General features: G+C 42.6%; 1 protein-coding gene across 1 annotated transcript in view; it reads right to left on the reverse strand.

Annotated features, from left to right (window-relative positions):
- Nucleotides 1-7,937, reverse strand: part of LOC108542189 (ubiquitin-associated protein 2) — a 42,518-nt gene extending 34,581 nt beyond the window's left edge. The window contains exons 1-2 of the mRNA XM_017892098.1: nt 7,733-7,937; nt 4,251-4,440 (exon numbers count right to left, since the gene is read on the reverse strand). The gene's annotated coding sequence lies outside the window, so the exon portion shown is untranslated. The remainder of the gene's footprint in view (nt 1-4,250; nt 4,441-7,732) is intronic.
- Between the last annotated feature and the right edge of the window lie 4,124 nt (nt 7,938-12,061).

Genomic DNA, 12,061 nt, shown 5'->3' on the forward strand with positions numbered 1-12,061 from the left:
AGCCAGGATGGTCTCGATCTCCTGACCTCGTGATCCGCCCGTCTCGGCCTCCCAAAGTGCTGGGATTACAGGCTTGAGCCACCGCGCCCGGCAGCTATCCTTATAAGAAGTTAAAAGGAAGGGAAATATTTGCCATGAATTTGAAGAAATCAATTTTTAAAAAAGTGATATTGGCCAGGCTCGGTGGCTCACGCCTGTAATCCCAACACTTTGGGAGGCCAAGACGGGCGGATCACAAGGTCAGGCAGATCACGAGGTCAGGAGATCGAGACCATTCTGGCTAACACAGTGAAACCCCATCTCTACTAAAAATACAAAACAATTAGCCGGGAGTGGTGGCAGGTGCTTGTAGTCCCAGCTACTCGGGAGGCTGAGGCAGGAGAATGGCGTGAACCTGGGAGGCGGAGCTTGCAGTGAGCAAAGATCATGCCACTGTACTCCAGCCTGGGCAACAGAGTGAGACTCTGTGTCAAAAAAATAAATAAAATAAAATAAAATAAAATAAAGTGATGTCACTGGTTCACAATTAAATATCACTATTTAAAAAAACTGAAGAGGAAATGCCATGAAATACATGACAAAGATATATTTGACCAACAAAAACACATTATTTTCCTAATCTGTGAACCACAGTCTTCATCTTTAATGATTACAAGATGTTCAGTCAAAGAAGAAATCAGTGTGAGATGACCCTGCAAGATCAAATACAGGTCAGGCTGGGCACGGTGGCTCACACCTGTAACCCCAGTACTTTAGGAAGCCGAGGTGGGTGGATCACCTGAGGTCAGGAGTTAGAGACCATCCTGGCCAACATGGTGAAACCCCGTCTCTACTAAAAATACAAAAATTAGCCAGGTATGGTGGCCCACGCCTGTAATCCCAGCTACTCGGGAGGCTGAGACAGGAGAATAGCTTGAACCCAGGAGGTGGGGGTTGCAGTGAGCCGAGATTGCGCCACTGCACTCCAGCCTGGGTGACAAAGTGAGACTCCGTCTCTCGTGTGTGTGCACGCATGCACGGTGACAAAGTGAGACTCCGTCTCTCGTGTGTGTGCACGCATGCACGCACACACACACACAAAATCAAATATAGGTCAAAGAACTGAACTTAAGGGTTAATATTCCAAAATGAGACACTGCAATACACAGGTATTTGAAGTTTAGCAAATACCATGGACGCTATTTTCATTTCAAGCTGTTTAGATGATTAACAACACCAAATATGCTCCATAAATAAGTACAAGGAAAACAATGTTACTCCTCCCCCATTTGTCCTGTCAGGTCGAGATCCAAAGAGGATGAAAGCCTACGACTATAAAAGACAATGGAAGATCAACTACATTTTTACATATCCAGATCATTCTGAAATGTAAGTTCTTCATCAAAAATAACATTTCTTTTCCTTTTTTTTTGAGATGGAGTCTCGCTCTGTCACCCAGGCTGGAGTGCAGTGGCATGATCTTGGCTCACTGCAAGCTCCGCCTCCTGGGTTCACTCCTTTCTCCTGCCTTAGACTCCCAAGCAGCTGGGACTACAGGCGCCCACCACCACGCCTGGCTAATTTTTTTTTTTTTTTTTTTTTTGTATTTTGAGCAAAAATCCAGCTCAAGCCCACTGATTCAATGAAGGCTTCCGAGGTGATGACTCTCTTCATCCTGTTATCGTACATAATCCCTAACATGCATCAGCTAGTTTTATCAAATGCACTGTGTGCTTTACAACACAGTGAAATCACTGAATCAATGACTACTGCCGTGCCCTAGGTAATACATAGCATAGGCCTCTTAAGTCCACCTACACATTTAAATCAATGGAGAGACTTTTAAAATGTATACAATACACACATGTGCATACATGGACATACACACAAACACACACAGTGCCCAAATTCCAGTCCCAAAGATGAAGACACGTTTTGTTTTAGAGACTCGGGAAATACCATCCCCACTTCTGTTGCTGTTGTTATTTACTAGGTTCTCCAGGGATTTTACTTTACAATAATTATTATTTAGAGACAAGGTCTTGCTGTCAACCCAGGCTGGAGGGCCACAGAACAAACTCCTGGGCTCAAGTGATCCTCCCACGCCAGCCTCTCAAGTAGCTGGGACTACAGTAGCGAAGATTACAGGGCATGTGCCATGACACCCAACTTATTTTATTTTAGCAAGATGAGGTCTCGATATGGTCTCAAATTCCTGGCATCTCGCCATCTTCCTGCCTCAGCCTCCCAAAGGTCTGGGATTTACAGCGATGAGTCACCATGCCTGGCCTCCCCAGTGATTTTTGTTTTTTGTTTTTTTTTTTTTGAGATAGAGTTTCTCTCTTGTCGCCCAGGCTGGAGTGCAATGGCGCAATGACAGCTCACTGCAACCTCCACCTCCCGTGTTCAAGTGATTCTCTTGCCTCAGCCTCCCGAGTAGCTGGGATTATAAGCGCCCACCACCAGGCCCGGCTAATTTTTGTACTTTTAGTAGAGATGGGGTTTTACCCCGTTGGCCAGGCTGGTCTCGAACTCCTGACCTCAGGTGATCCGCCCACCTCGGCCTCCCAAAGTGCTGGAATAATAGGTGTGAGCCACGGCGCCCAGCCCTCAGTGATTTTTAAAGTGCTGTAGGGTTGAGAACCACTGCTCTAATACAACGCCACACAAACAATTCTTACTCTGCCTTCTCATGTTGGTCATTCTCATGCTGGTCACTACATAAAGCAACATATCTGAAGATCGCTGTAAAAACTCAAGTCCTTCTTATCAATTCAGTGGACAGGCATAGATTTCAGCAAGTCAGGAAGGGCATTACATAATTATACCAGTAGTAGAGGGAAAGGCAGAGGAGGAAAAGACTCTGGTGCTTCAATTAAAAATCAGGGTTTTTATTAGGCCTTCCCAAAATAGAGAAACCTTGGGCTGTCCTACTTCAAGCACTGATACCACCTCATATGCCAAAGATACTAAAAACACCAAGTCCCCAGGCCCAACACATGATATGGCTACACAGGGTAGAAAATACTAATGAAAAGTTTAAATATTCAATTCTCAATTTTATCAGGGTAAAACAAATGATTTGACTCGGGAGAAAATTGTTTCTCAGCAATAAATTTCAGGAAAAACACAGCAACAAACTGAAATAATTATCCCTAGTAAGAGCTGTAGTTCTGCGTCCATAGAACTTTCCAGCTTCCCCTTGCCAGCTCAGAACTTCCTGCAGTTGGGTAGGAACTTCGGTTCACCATTCTAAAGCAACATTCTTGTATAAGCTATGATCTAAGCTTGTACTTTCATGAGCCTATCTTCACAGCCTTCACTAACAGTTCCTGAAGTTCTTTCTGGATGGGAGCTTAACTCACATTGGAAGTCAGAGTCATACAGCACTAAATGACACTGTTTCGATAAAAACACATCCAAACTATAAGGGCCTCTGTTAATCTTTTGGCATTTTAAGAAAATGTAGCTTATTTTATGGTCTTAGGGGAAAAAAAAGCAAAAAATACAAGCACCTAGGCAGACTTAGAACTATTTGTACATGATTTTACAGCAAGTCAATTCTGATAAACTTTTGCATTTAAGTAAATTGGAAAATAAGTGAGAAACTGAATATACTAACTATAGAGACAGAATATGAAACAAAATCCAAAGAAAACATTATTCAGAAGAAAGGGGTGCTTTCAATCTCAAGAGTGATCATCAGTTGAAAGAATTGGACAAACCATAAAAAATTTTTTATCTTTGTCCAGGAAACTCAGGTAGTTACATTCCACATGGAATCATCAGCTATGTGCTTGGAAATTACCACATCATTGTTTTCTGGACTGAGATCTACTGTAGAATTTTCTGATGTTTTGTTTTAGAGATAGGGTCTCGCTCTGTCACCCAGTCTGGAGTTCAGTGGCATGATCATGGCTCACTGCAACCTCAAACTCCTGGGCTCAAGTGATCCTCCAACCTCAGCCTCCCAAGTAACTGAGACTACAGGCACACAACACCACACTCAGCTAATTTTTGTTAGTTTGCTTTTTATGTAGAGACAGAGTTTTGCTTTGTTGCCCAGGCTGGTTTCGAACTCCTGGGTTCAAGTAATCCTCATGCCTCAGCCTCCGAAAGTGCTGGGATTACAGGCATGAGCCATCATGCCTGGCCTTACTGTAGATATTCTTATATTTAGAAAGTAATTATAAGGCATGTATCACATTCTAGAATACATTTGCTAATGGGTATATTTCTTAAAATCCCATACTGAAATAAAAGTGAGTTACCAGGCTCTGAGGAGAATACGAGTTGACAGCAGTGGAGTTGCCAGTCCCTGGTGCCATCTGATTGTTGTGCTGCGAATTTGTGAAGACAAGGGCTTGGCCAAAGCCCTGCTGTTGGGAAGTTTCAAAGGAGTTGGCTTCTGAGGCTTGACTGTGAGGAACAGGCTTCTGGAGCAAGGTTACCAGATCAATGCTAAGCAGACAAAAAACAATGAGGAATTAGTCATAAGCAAGTCTTACCAACAAATGAATCTTAGAAGTCAATCAATATTAGTGAATTTACATTAAAAATCAAATGAGGAGAACCTTTGGAAAATGGGGTTTAAGGGGGCAAAAGGAGGGCATCATCCACACAAAAAAGCATACAAAGCCACAGAGACTGAAGCAGGGCTTCACAGAAAAGAGAATCAAAAGGTGTATTGAGAAATTTTCACAGTAATGACTAACACATTATAAACTGATTTGAAAACCTGGAGCAATAAAGTAAAATTAATCAAATTTTCTCAAGTTTGGTTCATTTTACCTAGAATATTTTATCAATTTATTACCTAAAACCAGAGTTCCTAATAAATCCATATGTTTAGGGAATGAAGACCTCACCTGCAGTAGACAATTCAGTAAGTTTCACTTTTTTTTTTTCCTGAGACAGGGTTTCACTCTATTACCAAGGCTGAAGTGCAGTAGTGTGACCCTGGCTCACTGCAACCACTGCCTCCCGGGTTCAAGCGATTCTCGTGCCTCCCCGCCTCCCGAGTAGCTGGGATTACAAGTGTGCGCCACCACCCCCGGCTAGTTTTTGTATTTTTAGTAGAGACAGGGTTTCACCATGTTGGCCAGGCTGGTCTCAAACTCCCAATCTCAAGTGAGTCGCCTGCCTTGGCCTCTCAAAGAGCTGGGATTACGGGCGTGAGCCACCCTACCTGGCCAAGTTTCACATTTATCTTAAATTTTTACATTCTATCCCATAATACATTTAAGTGTGTGTATACACATATACACACACCCATATAATTTTATTTTTAAAATATTCAGGAATAAAGGCACAGTATAGTAACAAATATACTGTTAACCAGAACTCTTAAAACACCCCTAGAAAGACAGATATTCCAATTTGGACTACCCGACAAGAATGAGCTACAAATTCCTGTACCAACTCTTTTCTAAATTTACCTAGTGTAGTAGGACCTGCCAGATGCGCCAGATTACCTAACCCGGTAATGAATGCTATTCAATCCTTTCAAAGGCCAGTTCCCATCAGTTCTCCTAACTGACATTCTCACCATGTCAATGAGACAGGCAGATTCTGGGACAATTCAAGACTCATTCCTGACACAGGGCAAAGTTCCTAGCCCTGAGTTCCTCTCCCTTATAGACTATAGCCAAGTTGAATTTCTTTTTTTTTTTTTTTTTTTTTTTTTTGAGACGGAGTCTCACGCCGTCACCCAGGCTGGAGTGCTGTGGCCAGATCTCAGCTCACTGCAAGCTCCGCCTCCCGGGTTCACGCCATTCTCCTGCCTCAGCCTCCCGAGTAGCTGGGACTACAGGTGCCGCCACCTCGCCCGGCTAGTTTTTTGTTGTTTTTAGTAGAGACGGGGTTTCACCATGTTAGCCAGGATGGTCTTGATCTCCTGACCTCGCGATCCGCCCGTCTCGGCCTCCCAAAGTGCTAGGATTACAGGCTTGAGCCACCGCGCCCAGCAGCCAAGTTGAATTTCATGACAATGATCCCAGTACATTCACTGAATCATAAATACAATAGAGAAGGTATGTGCATTTAACAAGAAACTCTGAACATTCTCAAAACAATATACTATAAGACATAATCGTTAATCATTTTTATTTCCCTACAATGAAATCTCATCACCATCTCATTTAGCATGAGATTGATCCTGTTAGGTTCAAAACTGTCTTCATTTCTAAGGTATCATATGTATCCAGTCTTTTATCTTTCCAGATCACTACACTTTGAAACCACTTTCAAAGGTGTTTAGAGTTAGTGTGAAAACTAGAACGTAAATAAATGCTCTTGGCCGGGCGCGGTGGCTCAAGCCTGTAATCCCAGCACTTTGGGAGGCCGAGACGGGCGGATCACGAGGTCAGGAAATCGAGACCATCCTGGCTAACACGGTGAAACCCCGTCTCTACTAAAATACAAAAAAACTAGCCGGGCGAGGTGGCGGGCGCCTGTAGTCCCAGCTATTCCGGAGGCTGAGGCAGGAGAATGGCGTAAACTCGCGGGCAGAGCTTGCAGTGAGCTGAGATCCGGCCACTGCACTCCAGCCCAGGCGACAGAGCAAGACTCCGTCTCAAAAATAAAAATAAAAAAATAAAAAATAAAAAATAAAAAAATAAATAAATGCTCTTCAGTCATTTGGTTCAGTGCACATTCTAAGAATGTTGTTGTTACCCCATAAATTCCTTCCTTTTCTGTAATCTAGTAGAGTAAAACTAGTAGAACTCAAATAGAATAAGAGATCTGTATTAGTTGCAGAAGATCTAAATAAATGGTGCATGAAGAAATCAAAGGATACAATGTATTAAGTTCATTCTGTCAAAAAAAAAAAAAAATAGGTCTACAAAAGTGAAAATAGCAACCATTTTAAAAGTTTAGGCCGGGCAGGCTGGCTCACGCCTGTAATCCCAGCATTTTAGGAGACCGAGGCAGGCAGATCACGAGGAGTTCGAGACCAGCCTGGCCAATATGGTGAAACCCCATCTCTACTAAAAATACAAAAATTAACCTGGCGTGGTGGCAGGCACCTGTAAGTCCCAGCTACTTGGGAGGTTGAGGCAGAAGAATCACTTGAACCCAGAAGGTGGAGGGTGCAGTGAGCCGAGATCACGTCACTGCACTCCAGCCTAGGCGACAGAGTGAGACCGTCTCAAAAAAAAAAAAAAAAAAACAAAAAACAAAGCCGGACATGGTGGCTCACACCTGTAATCCCAGCACTTTGGGAGCCCAAGGTGGGTGGATCACCTGAGGTTGGGAGTTCGAGACAAGACTAACCAACATGGAGAAACTCTGTCCCTACTAAAAATACAAAATTAGCCGGATGTGGTACCGCATGCCTATAATCCCAGCTACTTGGGAGGCTGAGGCAGAAGAATCACTTGAACCCAGGAGGTGGAGGTTGCGGTGAGCCGAGATCACACCATTGCACTCCAGCCTGGGCAAGAAGAGCGAAATTAACGTCTCAAAAAAGAAAAAAAAAAAAAGTTTAACATGATGTCTGCAACAACTGCTAAAAAATCACAAAAATGATTACTATTTGAATTCATCAGTGGATACATCATCATCAGTGGATACATCAATTAGGAAATGATTGAAAACTCTGTCAGATCACCAAGTAGTGGTCAAATAAAGGTTAGCCTTGGATACAAAGGGAAAAAACAGAAAGAGACCCAAAAATAAAAATTCTTTTCCTGAGGCAAAAGATTTCCGTAATGCTTTGAATAACAAATATAAGATGGCAAAAAGTATTTACCTTTGCCCAGGTGAGATGTGATTCTCTGCTGGAACAGATGAGGCAGTGAAGACCTTTGTTTCAGAAAGCTGTATTGAAAGTTGAAAAATTTAATCTTATTCTATATACTATTAAATCCAAAACACAGACTTCCTGATCATTTGTAGCCATCAGTAGTCTCTTACACTTCATGTAACAGCTATTCTAAAGAAAATGAAACATACAAGTGACAAGTAATTTTCAAGTGAATGCAAATTTTTTTTTTTTTTTTTTTTTGAGACAGGGTCTGGCACTCTTGCCCAGGAAGGAGTGCCGTGACGTGATCTCGGCTCACTGCAATCTGTGCCTCCTAGGTTCAAGCAATCTTCTCACCTCAGCCTCCTGAGTAGCTGGGCCTCCGGGCATGCACCAGCATGCACCACCACACTGGGCTAATGTTTGTATTTTTAGTAGGGACAGGGTTTTGCCATGTTGCCCAGGATAATTTCTAATTCCTAGCCTCAAGTGATGCACCCACTTGGCCTCCCGAAGTGTTGGGATTACAAGTGTAAGCCATGGCGCCCAGCTGCAAGTGAAGGTAATTTTAGATTGAAAAGCCTACAAGAATGATTTCAAGTCAGGAAAATGAGATTAATGGTAAACAACACAGTAAAGCACTCAAACCAGGGCTCAACCGCAGACTCATTTCTCTATTTGTCATTACACAAAATGAGAATACCAATAAACCCATCAACAAAGCTACCAAAAATGCCAAAAACTTGAGAAGGTGGCCAGGAATAGTGGCTCACACCTGAAAGCCCAACACTCTGGGTGGCCGAGGCAAGATGACTGCTTGAGGCCAGGAGTAAGACTTCATCTGTAGGGAAAAAAAAAAAAAAAAAAAAAAATTGGCTGGTCATGGTGGTGTGCACCTGTCCCAGCTACATGGGAGGCTGAGGCCGGAGAATCACTTCAGTCCAGAGGTTGAGGATGCAGTCAGCCATCATCACACCACTGCACTCCACCCTGGGGGATAAAGTGAGATCCTGCCTCAAAAGTCATTAAGAAGTTTGAAAAGGTGAAATAATCGATGTTTTCTCCCCCCAAAGACAGATGTCTTTAGTATTTAATTGATGAGTAATTTTACATTTCATTTTATTAAACCAAAGGTTTCTATTATTTTTAAAAACTTAATTTTATCACATTCTAACACATCCAATAAACCACAAATATTCAAACCGAATAACTGGCATACGTAGGCTCCCATGACACCATCACCACAATTAGGACAGTGAACATATTCTTTACTCCCCCACAATTTCCACCTGTCCCTGTGGAATCGCTCATTCCCACCACTTGTCTGCATCCCCAGACAACCACTCACATGCTTTCTGACACTACAGATTAGGCTGCATTTTCTAGAATTTTAAATGAAATCATAAAAGTATCCAAATCTTTATTCCTGGCTTCTTTCACTCAGCATAATTAGTTTGAGATACATGCACATTTTTTTTTCATTTTTTATTATACTTTAAGTTCTAGGGTACATGTGCACAATGTGCAGGTTTATTACATATGTATACATGTGCCATGCTGGTGTGCTGTACCCATTAACTCGTCATTTACATTAGGTAGATCTCCAAATGCTATCCCTCCCCCATCCCTCCACCCTACAACAGGCCCCACTGTGTGATGTTCCCCTTCCTGTGTCCAAGTGTTCTCATTGTTCAATTCCAAACTATGAGTGAGAATATGCGGTGTTTGGTTTTCTGTTCTTGCGATAGTTTGCTGAGAATGATGGTTGGCAGCTGCATCCATGTCCCTACAAAGAATATGAACTCATCCTTTGTTAAGGCTGCATAGTATTCCATGGTGTACATGTGCCACATTTTCTTAATCCAGTCTGTCACTGATGGACATTTCAGTTGGTTCCAAGTCTTTGCTATTGTGAATAGTGCCACAATAAACATACGTGCATGCACATTGTTTTAACTCACTTTTAGGGCATTCAGGATAAATTTTTTGAAACCTCAACTGACGTTAATAAAAGATAAGTGTTCTTTTTATGTTTTCAATGTGGGGACTCGGCTTTGAAAGCATGGAAAACGCTGATCTAATGAGGTAACATAGAAAACATAAAAATGCTACTCAAAAGATTCCCGTAATTCTTATCAACTCTAAATGTCTCAGAAACAGTTTAAAACCAGATTTCCTGCCTGAGACAGTATGTGTAAGCAGGAGGTAAAGCAGACAGTAGGTGTTCATTTTCTTCAACAATATAAAAGTGCTAAATTGTTTACTGTTTCAACAAGTCAATAAGAAGGGCCTAAGTTGCATCCTATTCCAAAACAGGGTGTGTGGGAAGGGTTTTTTTTTTTTTTCCTTCTTTTCTTTTCTGGGAGACAGACCTCACTCTGTCACCTAGGCAAGAATGCAGTGACATCATCACTGAGGCTCACTGCAGCTACAAACTCAACCTCCCAGGCTCAAGCATTCCTCCCACCTCCACCTCCCAAGTAACTGGGACTACAGCACCTGCCATCACACACAGCTATTTTAAAAATTTTTTGTAGAGACAAGGCCTCTCTGTGTTGCCCAGGCAGATCTTGATCTCCTGGGCTCAAGCAATCCTCCTGCCTCAGCCTCCCAAAGTGCTAGGATTACAAGCATGAGCCAATGTGCCTGCCCCAAGGTAGCATATTTTCATATTTCCAGTGAATCCATTTTTACTTGAAAGAAACTTACAAATTAAATCAATTTAAGGAAAAGAAATGTGAGGGAAATGAGAACTACTATGAACACTGACATATCTAAACATGTCAATAAAACCCTGAATGGTTCCCTTCTTTTTGTTTTTGAGATGGCGTTTCGCTCTTGCTGCCCGGGATGGAGTGCAATGGCGTGATCTCAGCTCACCACAACCTCTACCTCCTGGGTTCAAGCAATTCTCCTGCCTCAGCATCCCAAGTAGCTGGGATTACAGGCATGCACCACCATACCCAGCTAATTTTGTATTTTTAGTGGAGGCAGAATTTCACCATATTGGCCAGGCTGGTCTCGAACTCCTGACTTCAGGTGATCCACCCGCCTCAGCCTCCCAAAGTGCTGGGACTACAGGCATGAGTCGCCATGCCCAGCCTTTTTATTTTTTATTTTTATTTTTTTTTGAGACGGAGTTTCGCTCCTGTTGCCCAGGCTGGAGTGCAATGGCGTGATCTCGGCTCACTGCAAGTGTCTCCTGGGTTCAACCGGTTTTCCTGCCTCATCCTCCCAAATAATTGGGATTACAGGCACCCACCATCACACCCGGCTAATTTTGTATTTTTAGTAGAGACAGGGTTTCACCATGTTGGCCAGGCTGGTCTTGAACTCCTGACCTCAGGTGATCCGCCCACTGCGGCCTCCCAAAGTGCTGGAATTACAGGCGTGAGCCACTGTGTCCGGCCTTTTTTTTTTTTTTTTTTTAAAGGAAGGGCCAGGCACGATGGCATGCACCTACAATCTCAACTACTTGGAGGCTGAGGCAAAAGGATCCCTTGAACACAGGAGTTTGGGGACGGAGTGAGCTGGGCAACAGTGCAAGACCTAGTCTCTAAAATTAAAAAAAGGCTGGGCGCAGTAGCTCATGCCTATAATTCCAGACCTTTGGGAAGCCGAGTCGGACGGTCACTTGAGGTTCGGAATTCAAGACCAGCCTGGTCAACATGGTGAAACCCTGTCTCTACTAAAAATACAAAAATTGGCCAGGCATGGTGGCACGCATCTATTAATTCCAGCTACTCGGGAGGCTGGGGTGGGAGAATCACTTGAACCCAGAGGTGGAGGTTGCAGTGAGCCAAGATCGTGCCACTGCACTCCAGCCTGCGCAACAGGGAGAGACTCCATCTCAAAAAATAAAAAATAGATTAATTAAATTTTTTAAAAAAGGAGGGAGGTGACTATTGTTCTAAAATCTAGAAGGAATCTAGGATTCACATTTTAGATTATTTCCCTACCAATCAGCATTACTTTGTATCACCTCAGAGAAATTAAAAATATTTTATGAATCCAAAGAAAAAATACCCAAATTCTGTTAACTCTTTTCACGAATTACATATTTTGACACAGCAGAATGTTAATGTCTCTCTGGAGTACATGTATACTGCCTGATACCACATGTTCATCAAAAGACTTCATGTGACCCACAGAAAACTCCAATAATTTAGGCAGGACAGCTATTATGATATTCATTATACAGATGAAAAAGAGGAGGCTCGGACTGGAAAGACGCCTTGTTGAAGGTCAACAGCTAGAATTTACACAGAATTCTGTCTTCTGATCTCTTGCTGATTTTCTTTTCTTTTTTTTTTTTTTTTTTTTTTTTTTTTTTTT

This window comes from Rhinopithecus bieti, unplaced genomic scaffold, assembly GCF_001698545.2.
Source record: "Rhinopithecus bieti isolate Rb0 unplaced genomic scaffold, ASM169854v2 scaffold_22042, whole genome shotgun sequence".
NCBI lineage: Eukaryota > Metazoa > Chordata > Mammalia > Primates > Cercopithecidae > Rhinopithecus > Rhinopithecus bieti.